This window comes from Sprattus sprattus (genome assembly GCF_963457725.1).
Source record: "Sprattus sprattus genome assembly, chromosome: 5".
Taxonomy (NCBI): Eukaryota; Metazoa; Chordata; class Actinopteri; order Clupeiformes; family Clupeidae; genus Sprattus; species Sprattus sprattus.
In genome coordinates, this window is record NC_137924.1 from 43,430,228 (window position 1) to 43,444,491 (window position 14,264).

Here is a 14,264-nt window from a genome sequence, read left to right on the forward strand (position 1 = left end):
TATGACAACATGTGGTCGCGGGGCGCGCTCTCTCTCCCTCGCTCGCTATCTCTATGTTATGTTGGAGTGGGTTTCAGTATGACTTGCGGCCCTTTTGACGGCAGAGAATTGTTCTTTTTGTTTGCCTAACTGAGCATGCGCTGCACCCACCATAGAAGTTACAGTGTGCAGCCAACAATATTATTATTTTTAATAGCAATACATTCTAGGCTACTCAAACCCCCACATCTACAACCACTTTATAACAGCTGTAAGCTTCAAAATATTGTCTGGAAATAAAACCTTTTTGTGACGCAGCAAACTATTCTTGGGCTCCATATATCTCTGAACCTCTTATGAGACAAATTGAAGACTTGACTTTATAAAGACTTGCCTGTACCTTTTTCTCTGAAATGGTAGGGGGTCAAACGTTGTCTTGTAGCCCAAAGTCATATTTTCACTGAGGTGTCTAAGCACAAGTTTTCTTCTTTTGAGTGACATTCACTGAATTCATTAAAGAAAGTGCTGTGTGCCTTGTTTGTTTCCCCCCATAATGGCAGCAAATGTTAAAGGAATCTTATGTTGTTTTTGTCCACTCAGTTTTAGCATAATGTAAAATGGGTCACCACATGTAAGTAGTTTCCTTGTACTAAAACCCATACAGACAGTGAATGTAGTATGATAACAGTTATATAGCCATCCACCTAACTATTAGTTCTTCTTACTTACTTAACCATGTTAGTGACATGGAGGGCTGGGAACTACTGAATGACTCTTTTTGTCAGCTAGTCAGATGTACTCAATGCACTTGCAAATGCAAAACATAGTGAAATACAATGCAAAACATTAATGTTTTATCACAAAGGGAGTGATCTAAACATCGATAGGTAGAATTGTTGTTGACATATCAATGTAAACAAAGCTTTGTTTATTCAAATCACATAGTGAAGCTTTAATCCAATCGACTAGAGTAGTTCACTATACTATAACATGAATATACTCTAATGGAGCACCACGTGCAAATGTCTTGTATTTAGATAATGCATGTCCAGATCACATTGCCCAGAATGACTTGCATTCACGTTTTAAGTGTCAGTGTTTAGTATGTTGCATTTATGTCAGCTGAGACTGTGTTTTAAGTTACAAATGTGCTAAGAAAGGTCCTGCTTTATTTTTAATCAGTTACCTCTGTATGCCCTCTGTTGCCGTGAGGAATATGATAGTCTTAGATTAAGGGTGAGGACTAGGGATAGTTGAGAGTTTTTATGACAGGAGGTTAAGAGTCAGTGGGTTGGTTCTTGATAGTTGATGATAGTAAAAAGTTAAATGATTGATTTACTGTTTCTAGAATGTCTACAATGGTTTGTGTAACAAAAGTGTCACCAAAAGCAAATTATACATTTTATATGGATAGTCTGCCTAAAGAGACTTTACAGATGGTTCGTTGAAATTCAAGTTCTGTCTTTCTTATAGTTTTTCTTTTCGAACAACAACCAAACCCAGTTCCTAACCTTAACCTTAACCAAAACATTGTAGTTTATAGTTTCAACAGATAGTCTGTTTATAATCTGAGCATCTGTAGATGTCTATAGGGGGCATCCAAAGAATGTGTGACCCAAATTGCAACCATTCATGGAATTACTCAAAAGCAATCTATTATTAGATGTCATTGTAACAGTGGCAGTTATATCCGATAGTGACCATCAACAAACTTTTCTTTGGATAAAAATGAAAATTAATGGCAAAATGGCACCTAGATCTCCACATATACCACAGATGTAAGATGTATAAAAGTGTTTTAAGATCAAGTTACGCTTTATCTTTCACCGCCCCATCTTCCCTTTTCACTTTGTCTGTCTCTCTACCCACCTCTCCAGTCCTGTCCATCTTTCTACCCCCTTTCTCTCTCTTTCTCTGCCTCTTCATTAGGAGCTCTGCTGTATGTTCACACCATCCAGATGTCTGAAGAAGATGGAGTGAATGAGTATTCACCACCCTACCCCAACCCCCCCCCCCCCCTCGCCGTCACACACACACGCTCTTCTCTTTCTCTCTGCCGGTGTGAAACTGTGCTTCCAGCGGTGCACAGTCATGCCTGTTTCTCAGTTTTACTAGGTCAAAAACACTGACATTCAGCCAGTAACCCCGTTATCAGCGTTCGCATCGCCGAGCCCATCGCCAGCTTTCACTACCACAAACGCCCCCGTCCAGCCAGGGTAAGGTTCATCACCCTTATCATCTTCATCTTTACCTCTCGAAGAGTCGGCCTCACGGAACCCTCAACCATCTCAGTCTGTTGTCTCAAGTCTGATCCTCCCATGTGACTTTCTTTCTCACCAACACTTAAACCATCATTTTTTATTTGTAATAAAAATAATAATAATAATAACAATCATCATCGTCATCATCATCACCATCACCATCAATAGTGTCAGCAACATCAGTAGCAGAAGCAGCTTCTTCTTTGTCATCATCATCATCATCGTCGTCTTTCTTGATTTCTTTATTATTTCAGTCATTGAAGTTGCTGTGATCACTGAGTGACGGAGCTGCATCTACATCTATCCTTTGGAACTGGTGTTTTTTTTTTTTTTTTCAATACTTCAATACAATTGTTCTACTTTTGCATCGTGTAACCAAAGTGACACACACAATGCACACAAAGTGTCACACAATGCACAAGTTTCTTTCTGATAGTCTAAACTGAAAGAAAGCATATGAAGCACTTGCTGAGAAGGTGAAGAAGAGAGAGGTGCCTGAAAGCAGGCGATTACTCAGAATGAAAAATGTCAGCGAGGTTTGGGTCGGAGCAGTGGTTGTGTGTGTGTTTTAATTTGCCCTTTCCCTCTGTGCTGTTTTTCTCTTCATTTTCTGTTTCCAGGATCACAATGACAGAGTGTTTGAGAGATCACAGAGACAGAGATACCGGCAGCTCCGGCAAACCAACCAACAAACCTCACCGCCCCTGCATAGTCTGTCTTTCCCTCACTCTCTGTCTCTCTCTCTCTCACACACACACATACGTACTCGTACCTTGTGGAGTCCCGTCACAGATCTATTGGCTGCTTGTGGCCTGGCCTGGACAGTCGGAAATGGTGAGTTGCAGCCACAGAGAAACATTACACATCAAAGGCCTCACGTACATGTAACTCGAGTAGAATGTTTGTGAACCAGCAGTTAGAAAAAAGTATAAAAATGCAATGTCTTAAATTTGTTAGCTAGCACTTCCTCACACTGACACCTTGCAAAAGTCTTTCTGTGTCAAGTTGTGTTTTGCTTGTTAAAAATGTAAAAATGTACATTCCTATCTACTGTAATGCATATTTGTTGCTTTTAGAACACCTTTAAACAGCTCTGGCTAGGCTCTTTCTGTTATTGGTTCATCGGAGAGGCCCATTCAGCAGCCTTGACGTTGAGGTCCAGGGTGAAACACTGTGAAACTGCAGCCTTTGCATAGCTGGCTGGACATGACAAAGGGCTTTTCTAACGTAACGTTTCAGGAAGCCGTGTGTACCTTTACAAAGTACAGATTTTCGCAACAAGTCATTTTGGTAGTCTAGTAAAGTGATGCTTAAAAAGCATTCACTATGGAAATGAAAGATATATGACACATGAATAGGAAAGACTAAGATATATCAACAACTAGCTATAGTCCAGATTACCGATGCGTTGGTTGAATTGGTAAAGTTGTTGACATTGAACCAAATGTGTCAAAACACAGGGTGAATTGTAAACAAATAGTGTTTGCCGTTTGCATGTTGGTATATGGACTGCAAGTGCAGGACATTTTATCCAGAGTCATTTTTCTACGAAGGTTCTCCATGTTGAATGAAATATGCAAACCAAACTAGTGTAATTATGTCGCCAGCATTAAGCATATTTAGGTATATTTATACAGAGCCAGACTTTATTATGCCCCAAAGTATAAGCCAAGTAAAGCCACAGTAGCGTAATTGAACACAGTAGTAAAACCAAAGTAGGGGAACATTTTTTCCCCAAAACTTGAACAATGAAATAAGGGATGCACGTTTTAGTGTAGTTCATCAAAATAGACAAAATAAAATATAATTGTATAACTTTGGGATTAGCATGGGACAGACTTTCAAATTCAGCAGACCTGTACTATACTAGATTTGGATACTAGATTTTTGATGCAGGACTGATGCGATGCTGTTTCGTATCCACATAGGCTCATTAAATGACTCAAAGACTTGTTCCTTTGCAAACCGTGAGTAAGCAACACTCCATACTGACAACAGTGAAATTACCCAATCATGTCAAATAATCAGAAAACATGAAACGCATATATTGAAAGATGACATAAAGTTCAAACACATACAAATACTGATATTGACCTGTTGAAGGCGTTTAACGGATTTCTTGATCACCCTGACCTGGATTTCTCGATCACCCTGACCCCTCTCCAACCCACACTTAATCTGCTGAAAAGATGAAAAACGCTCAACTCAGCAAAAGAGTTTTAAATTGGGAAAGAGGCGGTGTAGCAAAAACGTACTTTTATGAAAAAAACACACACGTTTTGTGAACAGAAATGTAGGCCGATTACTAAAAAGTAGGAAAAACTGGTCCATGACATACATTATTCAATATATGTACATTCTATATGTTTATAATTCATGTTGTTTAAAGTAGTCCCATCTAGGGAACTGGACCTGATAGGTTGGCTTAAAATTCTGATCAGTTTCAACAGGATAGAATTGGCCTGGCTTTTGCGTGTGTAACTTTGTTCAGGCATTTGTTTAATACAGTGCTATCAATTTTTACCACATTACAATCATACAGAACCTGTGGGATTAAAGAACCACTTATTTGGTAATAAATTGATATTCATATCAGGACAGATAATAAAAAATACTGGCAAGAAACAATTAGTTTGCACAATAATCTTAAAGTAATCCTTTATTGGTTTTTCATTCATTTTAGGGGAACTAAATAGATAAGTGAATTATTTCAACAAGACATTTCATCCATCACCTGAGAAAATGACAGGGAGTGGTAGAATTTGGATAAACAAAGTAACAGTCTACTTGCCGTCAATAAGGCCTTACCACATTTACAGATCATACATTTACGTGACTGTATGTTTTTATCACAAGTATTACAATTTTATGATTGCAGTGATTTTTAGCTATGATGTAACATTTTAGAAATGTGACCCCCTCACCTCCAATTTTAAATAGTAAAACAACCTGGTGATTATGACCAGCGGGATCACTGGCATCTCTTTTCTTAAGGCTCAGAAAACGCACAAGCGTGTAAACAGTTTGCCTTGTCGGCCAATTAGATAACCGATAACTCATTACTCAGTTCCAAGCATTTTGGGACATTAAATCCTTTGCCTGTTCTTAGCGCCATGCTCTACCAGGAAATCTGGGGGGATTTGGCTACCGGAGCAACCGGATTCAGTTTCCATGAGAAGTCATGATGAATCTGACATCCTGCTGTTTTTTTTTAAACAAGCCTTGTGTTGACAGTTGCCAGCCAGCCCATTCATTGTTTGTGTTTCCATCTCTCTGTCTTAAACGCAGCTCTGTTTGTTAAAAAAAATGAGCATGGAGACAAAAAAAGTCCTAAAGCTTCTGCTGCCGTCCCCCACCCCTGTGGTGCTTTCGTGTCTTTCACTTGCCTGACAGAAAACTAGAAACGCCGGCAGGCACCCTCCTCCACACTCCTCCACACTCCCAGTCCCCAACTTTTCCTCTCTCTTGTCTTGTCAGCCCACCTTTCTCTCTCTCTCTCTCTCTCTCTCTCTCTCACAATGGACACCTCACAGTTAAGACGCCATCTTGTTTCACCCTATCGCACACAATCAGACAATCACAGACAGACAATCAAATAGACAATACAAATATATCCATTCGTAGCTTAAATCATTGCAGCTCCATTCATCCAGCCATGAATTAAGTTTTTGACTTTAGCACACGTTTAATTCATGATAGGAGAAGTATTTGACTTTAGTAGACTTTTCATTTATAATAGGAAAAGTATTTGACTTTAGTAGTCTTGGGTGAATCTCAAGACTAGCAATCCTCGCCCGGGCCGTGGGTGATGCCTGTAGTTTATGCTAATTGTGAGGTGAATGTCTGCTCCAGCTACATTCTCATTCATACTGTGCTCACCACCAGATTAGCATGACACCTTTGTCAGACGGACTGCGTGGACACAACAGCTAGTACTCACCTGCACAGATTAAATTCAGCCAACCTTCATTCCTTTGGTCCGTAGCAGAGGTTTTACTCATGATTACTGCCATGCTTTGATTTTTTCCAAATGTCGTCTTTGAAACTGTAGTAGGCCTAGAGTGTAGCTCGTCTGCATAAGACGCAAGAGTGTTAAAACCTGGCAAAGGATCAGAGAGATGGAGGACGTGTGTGAGGAGAGTTACTGTCTGGTTAGATTTTGTGTGTTATGAACTGGTGTGTTAATACTGGAGTATGAGCAGGTTGTGGAAAGCAGAAACACAGTATAGGAGTGAGGTGCTGCAGATCATTTTTCATGGCAGCTCTGAAGTGAAGTTTTTTATCTTCCCTTTATCTTTAGTTATGTCAGCACTCCTGATGTACACTGGTTCATGGAGATAAATGCACAAACAGGTGTTTACACACTCACGTAAAAACACAAACAGGTGTTTACACACTCACGTAAAAACACAAACAGGAGTTTACACACACGTAAAAACACAAACAGGTGTTTACACACTCACGTAAAAACACAAACAGGAGTTTACATACACGTAAAAACACAAACAGGTGTTTACACACACGTAAAAACACAAACAGGTGTTTACACACACGTAAAAACACAAACAGGAGTTTACACACACGTAAAAACACAAACAGAAGTTTACATACACACGTAAAAACACATACAGGAGTTTACACACTCACGTAAAAAAAACATACAGGCGCACTCATACAGACACACACACATAGGAATGTGCACAAAATACATATCAAATCTCTTCAGAGATATTTTACAAAATATCCATCTTTTCGGTTCATTTGATATTTCTGATCATGGTGAAGATATGATAATGCCTAACGGTACCTTCCTTTATCAGCCAGTACTGAACTGACTTGAATTGGTTTTGCTCATTAGATGACTTTACTTTATAATGATAATTACATCAGCCACATTCAATAATCATTTCAACTGTCAACAATTCATATTTAATTTTTACTACAAAGACAAATGGTTTGACCCATGCATAACCCAAAACACACAGCCCATAATTGAATATGCACTTTTTAATGACTGCAGACACTAATATTGATGTGAACATGAATGGGACTGTTATTTTGGACTGAAATGTCAAAGACACTAATTATGGAGAGGGTAATTGGTACGGCAGGGAATGTTTTCGTCCAGATAAATGGAGTAGATGGACAAAAGCATACTGTATGTGTCCATGCGTGTGTATATGCATCCAATGGTGTTTATGCATCCATGCAATTGTACATGCATCCATGCGTGTGTAAATGCATCCATGCGTGCTCGATAGTCACTGTTATGAGTCAACTATATTGAGGTTGTTACTATTCAGCTATGCTCAGTATTTCTAACTGAGATAATGAAATATGGATTTCTTTATTGTTGCCAATGCTTTCGGTTGTCGGCAGGACAGTATGTTATTACCATTATGTTTCGTATAGTAAGTGTGATATTTCATTAATCTCTTTAACCAGCACTCAGTTACCATAAAATTGTGATGTATGATCACAGAGCAAAATAGTGCTATTTGTTTAAGTCATGTAGGCTATTCAGTAAACATTTTGAAAATAATTATTTCAAGACCCTTTAATTCGTCAATTTAAAGGCACATACAATAAGCTTGGGATCATTTGCCAGACAACCATATTCAGTCCTCTGTTTCATCCACTGGCATCCGACCAAACATTAGAAACCCAGAATCAGTATTCCTTCTATTATACCAAAGTATTTTGAATTGCAATTGAGTAACAAAATAATAAGAAAATATTAAAATCGTAGACCCATGATCATGTCTGTTTGCTGGAAGAGTGCAGTGTTTGTATGCATTATGCACAGATGCTAGATATAGCAAACCTCGGAAACAAACTCACATAACCTCCCCTATCAGGCAGTATCACTGTGCATGCTTTGAAATGATAATGCACACTTGTATGTCAAGGTTTCCCCCTCTGTTGTTTTCACCACTACTGTTGGAACTCTTGCCATGATGATATAATGCATAAAGTCACACGGTATATCCTTACCATGATGATATAATGCATAAAGTCACACGGTATATCCTTGCCATGATGATATAATGCATAAAGTCACACGGTCTATCCCTGCCATGATGATATAATGCATAAAGTCACACGGTATATCCTTGACATTATGATATAATGCATAAAGTCACATGGTATATCCTTGCCATGATGATATAATGCACAAGGAGTCGCCGGTATATCCTTCTCATATAGCATCTATTGGGTATTGTGTATTAAACCTTTGATATATCTATGATCTGGACTGAGGTTAGGTGTACCCTTTCAGACCTTTTGCAAAGAGACAGATAGAGTGCAGAGAGAGTGAGTGAGAGAGAGAGAAAGAGAATGAGTGATTGAGAGAGAAGGTAAAGAGGATGTAAAGAGGAATAGACCCTTGCAGAAGCGTGGGTGAAAGGAGGGTTCTTAGTTGTTGAGGCTGACAAACAAGGTGGTTAAGATGTATGGAGGAATACTCTGGGTTACATATAGAGCGTGGGCGGGAGAGATAGAGAGAAAGAAAGAAAGAGAGAGGGAGTGATGGAGGGATAGACTATGTTGTGAGTGGAGGCGGGGTACACAGAGGTTTCCCCGGTCCACTTCCTGTGCTCGGTTCTACTTCCTGTCAGCTGAAAGCAGGAAACCAGCGGCTCTAGCTTGAGTAAGCGGTGTTGTCCACCTACGCACGTATATACGCACACACACACACACGCACACACACACACACACACACACACACACACACACACACACACACACACACACACACACAAACATGTATACTAAATAAATAACAACATTCACACTTGCAGACATTCATACCAATCCTTATACACATCTGTTCACACACACAAGCACAGCCATGTCTATATACGCACATACACACACACCCACGCATTTGCTAGTACATACACAGACACACAGCTGAAAACCATCAAGGTAACACAGGAAGCCGCTCTCTACACGCAAACGCTCACGCTCATACGCGCCCGCACCCACACAGTATCTGATGGCCCAATTGTACACTCTCAAGCATTCACACACACACACACACACACACACACACACGCACACACACACACACACACACACACACACACACACACACACACACACACACACACACACCACAAGACAGTAAGATTACCTTGCCTGTGGACAAAACAGATTTAAGACACAAAGTAGTCCTCGAGCAATCTATATACATAGATAATGGGTCTCTCTCCATTTCTCAGTCAGATAAAGAAAAGTGGGCAGTCTTTTAAGCACTAATATGTTAATGATAGATGCATTATACTTTACAGAGAGAGAGGGAGAGAGAGAGAGAGAGAGGGAGAGAGAGAGGGGGGAGAGAGAGAGAGAGAGAAGTTTAAAAATAGTCAGTCTGAGATGACACAGGATAGAATTGAAGACATCAAGAGACGGTGAGAAAAAGAAAAAGAAAGGAGAAAAAGAAATGGAGAGAGACACAAAGAAAGAGAGGGAGATCCGTGACTGTTTCCTCAGGATGTGGTTATCAGTGGGGTGTTGAAGAGAAGAGAAGGGGAGTGACAACTGCCAAGAGTTACCTTTTGATCCCTAGCACCTGTCTGTGTGAGTGTGTGTGTGTGTGTGTGAGTGTGTGTGTTTGGGTTCACACATTCTGAAGCGAGCATGTGTACGAGTGTGTGCCTATGTGATCGAAAACACGCATGTGCGCATGTGTGTGTGAGAGAGAAAGAGATAGATAGAAAGAGAGAGAGAGAGAGAGAGAGAGAGAGAGAGAGAGAGAGAGAGAGAGAGAGAGAGAGAGAGAGAGAGAGTGTGTTCTTGCACGTGTGTCAGCATGAAGTTTCACTTGAGTCTAATAGAATAGGTGTGACAGTCGCTCTCACAAACCCCCCCAGATGGCAAATACTGACAAAGCGTGGAGCGCTAAAACAGACTAAGAGTGGAGGATAGGCAAACAAACTGGAGGAGAAATGAAGTGGTGAGGAATAAAGGGATGATGAATGAAGGGATGATGAAGGTGAGTGAAATAGATAAACTACACATGAGTGGACGAAGAACGAGTAGCGATTGGATCTGACGCCAATCCTTCACCCTCACTGTCGCTTTGTTTTTGTTCTTCCTCTCTCTCGTGCCGTCTATCTTTCTCTTCGTCTCCCGCTTCAATGTTTGCGTGTCACTTTGTCCGTCTTGAGCGGCTGCTTGGCCTATTTAGATCAGCGTCGGCAGCGTTACGGTTGTGGCTGTGTCGAAGAGAGAAAAGGAGGGAGGGAGAAAAATAAAGAAAAATATGAGCAGTGGGCGGTGTTTAGAGTTTATGCCTGTTTATGCTTGAAACTACAGTATTCGGCTTTGCCATGCACTTTTCCTTCTCTTAACTACGGGTGGGATGCTTTCATCAAAAAAAGAAGTAGTTCATCACGTAATCACGGAGTATGGTATGATACTTTTTTCAGTTTTTCACTGTTTTCACCTTCTCCCTCTCTCTTTTGCCTCACAGGGACTATTATGCATCTCTGACAGGCCCTCAGAGTAACCCATAGGAGGTTCCCCAGCTCTCCTCTGCTCTCTGTCTTCCTCCGTCACTCCTTCACACACACTCACACCCCTCGCTCACGCACACACACTCATTCATTTTCTCTCTGTCACTCCGTCCCGAGCCCATGAGTGACCAGTCAGTGTTCGAGCCGGCTGAGAGCCACTCCCTGCAGGCCCTCATGTCTCGAGCCCATCCTCCCAAGTCATTCAGGGACCCCTTCAACCACTACTCCAGCCTGGCCATGGGAGGGAGCCAGTTTGGGGAGGCAGAGGGGGTGGACGGTGAACCCAGCGAGGGTTACTCCATGGACGGGCTGGAACAGCAGGGGAGCCCGCTCTGCTGGGGGGGCCAGTCCTCCTCCTCTCTCATGATGCCGTCTGTACCCAGAGCCAGGGGCCAAGCGGAGGAGTACAGGGAGGAGTGGGCCTCCCTCTACCAGGCAGGGCTGGAGGGATACCGAGGAGGAGGAGGTGGTGTTGAGGGAGGTGCAGGAGGAGGTCATCAACAGAAGTTGGACTCCTTCTCTGAGGCGTTCTTCCGGCGCAGCATGGCGAGGCACCATGGCGACGCTGATGGCTTCTTTGGGATGAAAGAGGACGCGGGGGGTTCGGACTTCTCTGACATCCCTCTAACCTCCTCCTTCGCTTTCCCCCACGTCCTCAGTCCTCCCCCGACCCCCTTGCCAGCCGCCCCGGTCTCCTCCCCTCCCAGGAGGATGCACCACCCAGCCTGCCAGCCCGCGGTTCCGCCCGGCTCCCAGCACCAGCTGGATCTCTCCTGCGGCTCCGTGCAGTTCTTCCCCACGCTGCAGACCTTCTACCCCGCCAACCAATCACCGACACTCACAGCTAAATTTCCACTCCACCATTGGCTACAGCAGTCAGCCGACCTGTCTGTCAGGGGCAGGGACACGGCCCCACCGATCCTGCAGGGAAGAGAGTCCCTGCTTTACCCCGAGGAGGAGGAGTTCCATTTGAAACAGCCTGACTCCGGCCAGCACAGTGACTATGGAAGTGCAGGTAATACACTAGGCCTTTATATTTACATACTGCACTTGTCCTCAAATGGCCTTTTTGAGATGGTTGTGTTTTTAACGAGGTGACCAAAGGTTACCATGCTCTTTCACAATAGTGAATCGCACTGTACTTTACCATTAGGTATCATGGTAATTTGTTCTGTGGATAGTTCACTGTCCATTCCTTTCTAACGACACAAGTGCACTTACGCTTGCGCACGTGTGTGTGTGTGTGTGTGTGTGTGTGTGTGTGTGTGTGTATTGGTGTGTACTAATGTTTTGTCTTTACTGCACTATTTAGTTGTCTGGAGCTTTGTATTCACATCAAAGTATTTGTTCTGTTTGAGGGCTACAGTCTCGTTCCAGTTTGCTTGCTATTTTTGTCTTCATGCTCATGGTTCTAGGAATAACTTTACTCGCTAGTTAGCTTGTTAGTTTCAGACAAAAACTCTGTAATGCCTCAAGTGATCAAGTGTAGCAACTTCTGGCAGTGTTTATTTGGGATGTGTAAACAAGAGTGATTAGATATTAGGTTGTTGCTAATACCTTGACAGTTGAAAACATAAATGGAGCTTTGTGTCAAAACAAATATAGGACTTGTGAATTAGGAGGCTTGTTTTAAATGTTATGAATTTTATAATTTACCTTATAAAAATGAAAATGAACCCAAGGTCATAGTGACAATACAATTTGTGAAGTCTGAGGGGGCATGAATTAGCTTTGCTAGCTTGCATGAACTTGCTCTCTCACACCAACAATGATAGTACACTTGGAAGTAAAGAAATCTAAATATTGAATTTAATTTTTTTTAAATAGAATATTTTACAACTATTCTTTCATTCATTTTAAAGGAATATATTTAAAGTCATGTAAAGTGAAAGTTGAGTAAAGTTGTGTTTCAATATAGCGCAAGGTCATGAGCATCAAAGGATATATATTGTATTTACCACTAGCATACTTCAAAAACATATGAATTACATCACTAGTAGCCTACATTTAAATTATGTACATTGAATTCATAGATTCATCCGACAACACAAGTGTAATAATGTGTTACCAATATGGCTTATTTGCTGATAACTACTCTTGCAGAATCAGACATACAGTATACATTTGAATAACCGTTTAGTTCAACACATGGCTAAAGACAAACATGTAGGAATTTGGACTAAATCCGGGTGGAACAAGTACTGGAGCAGATTCAGATAAAAAAATTGCGAAGGTTATTAGTGCTTTTCTCAAGTTGTCAAGTTGTTTTTAGAAGAAAAGCTCTCCTTGCTGCTCTTGAGGACGTAACAAACCACAAGTGTGGTCCAGACCTCGGTCAACCTGTGAGACTTTTGTAATAGACTACATTTGATTGCAATTCCAGAATGCACTGTAATAAGATGTTACAATATACAATTTAATGTTGTTTTCCTGCTCAGCAAATTACATATTTGTATTCTCATACTGGTTGGCTGATCATTCATGCATTGCTCCTATTCAAGTGGCAGTTGTTCTTCTGTCTACTCAGCACATGCAGCCAATATGGTGTAGTCTTGTAAATACAGCATATGTTAAATATTCTATATATTTAGAATATTTTATTTAATAGCCTTTTAGTACTGAGGAGGAACAGGAAACTGAGTCAGGCGATGGTCTCCTATCCACGCGTCTCAAACTTCTGTGAAGAAGGGCGCATAGTAAGAACACTAGGCCATTGGATACAAATCCATTTCAGGGTTTACAGTGTTGTGTTGTAAACTTAGCTTTACTTAAGTCTAGCTCCACAAAAAGCTATGTTCAGAACATGTAAGTTTTAAGGGTCAATGTAAATACTACTCAAGTATTGCTACACAAGTAGAATTACGTTGTTTAAATCATACTTTTAGTTATGCTTAAGTTGTAATATTATAGCTATGATAATTGTTATACTGCACATTTAATTTCAATGCAACGGCACTGGAAATGGTTCACAGTCATGGGTGTGTCTTGTGCTTCCATAAACTGTCAGTCGTCGGGCAAACTGTCATGCAAAGCAACAAGCAAAGTCCGTGGAGCATGAATTGAAGCTACCATGAGGCGTGTGGGAACACGGCGCTGACCACCCGTGTTTGCGCTCACGATCTTGAACATGGTGTTAAATTAGCATACTGATTTTGCCAAGAATGCGCTGAGATAAGTTGTTGTTACAAACTATGATTCATTGTTGTCTGCCTGTTGATGTTGCAGCAAATTACATTTGCAGTTCAGATTTGATAAACTCATACTGTTCTGCGGATCGTCCACGCATTGCTTTTATTAATGTGGCTTTCAGATATAGTTGTTCTGCTGTGAAATAGCACATGCAACCATTATGGTGCAGTATTATACAGTAAACAGTTAAGCATAAGTATAATAATATAAATTTTTCGTACAGATTTAAGAATTAAGAATTTGAGTCAGGGGATCGTCTCTTATTCAATGATCTCAAACTGCTGTGAAGAAGGGAAAAGAGTAAGAACACTAG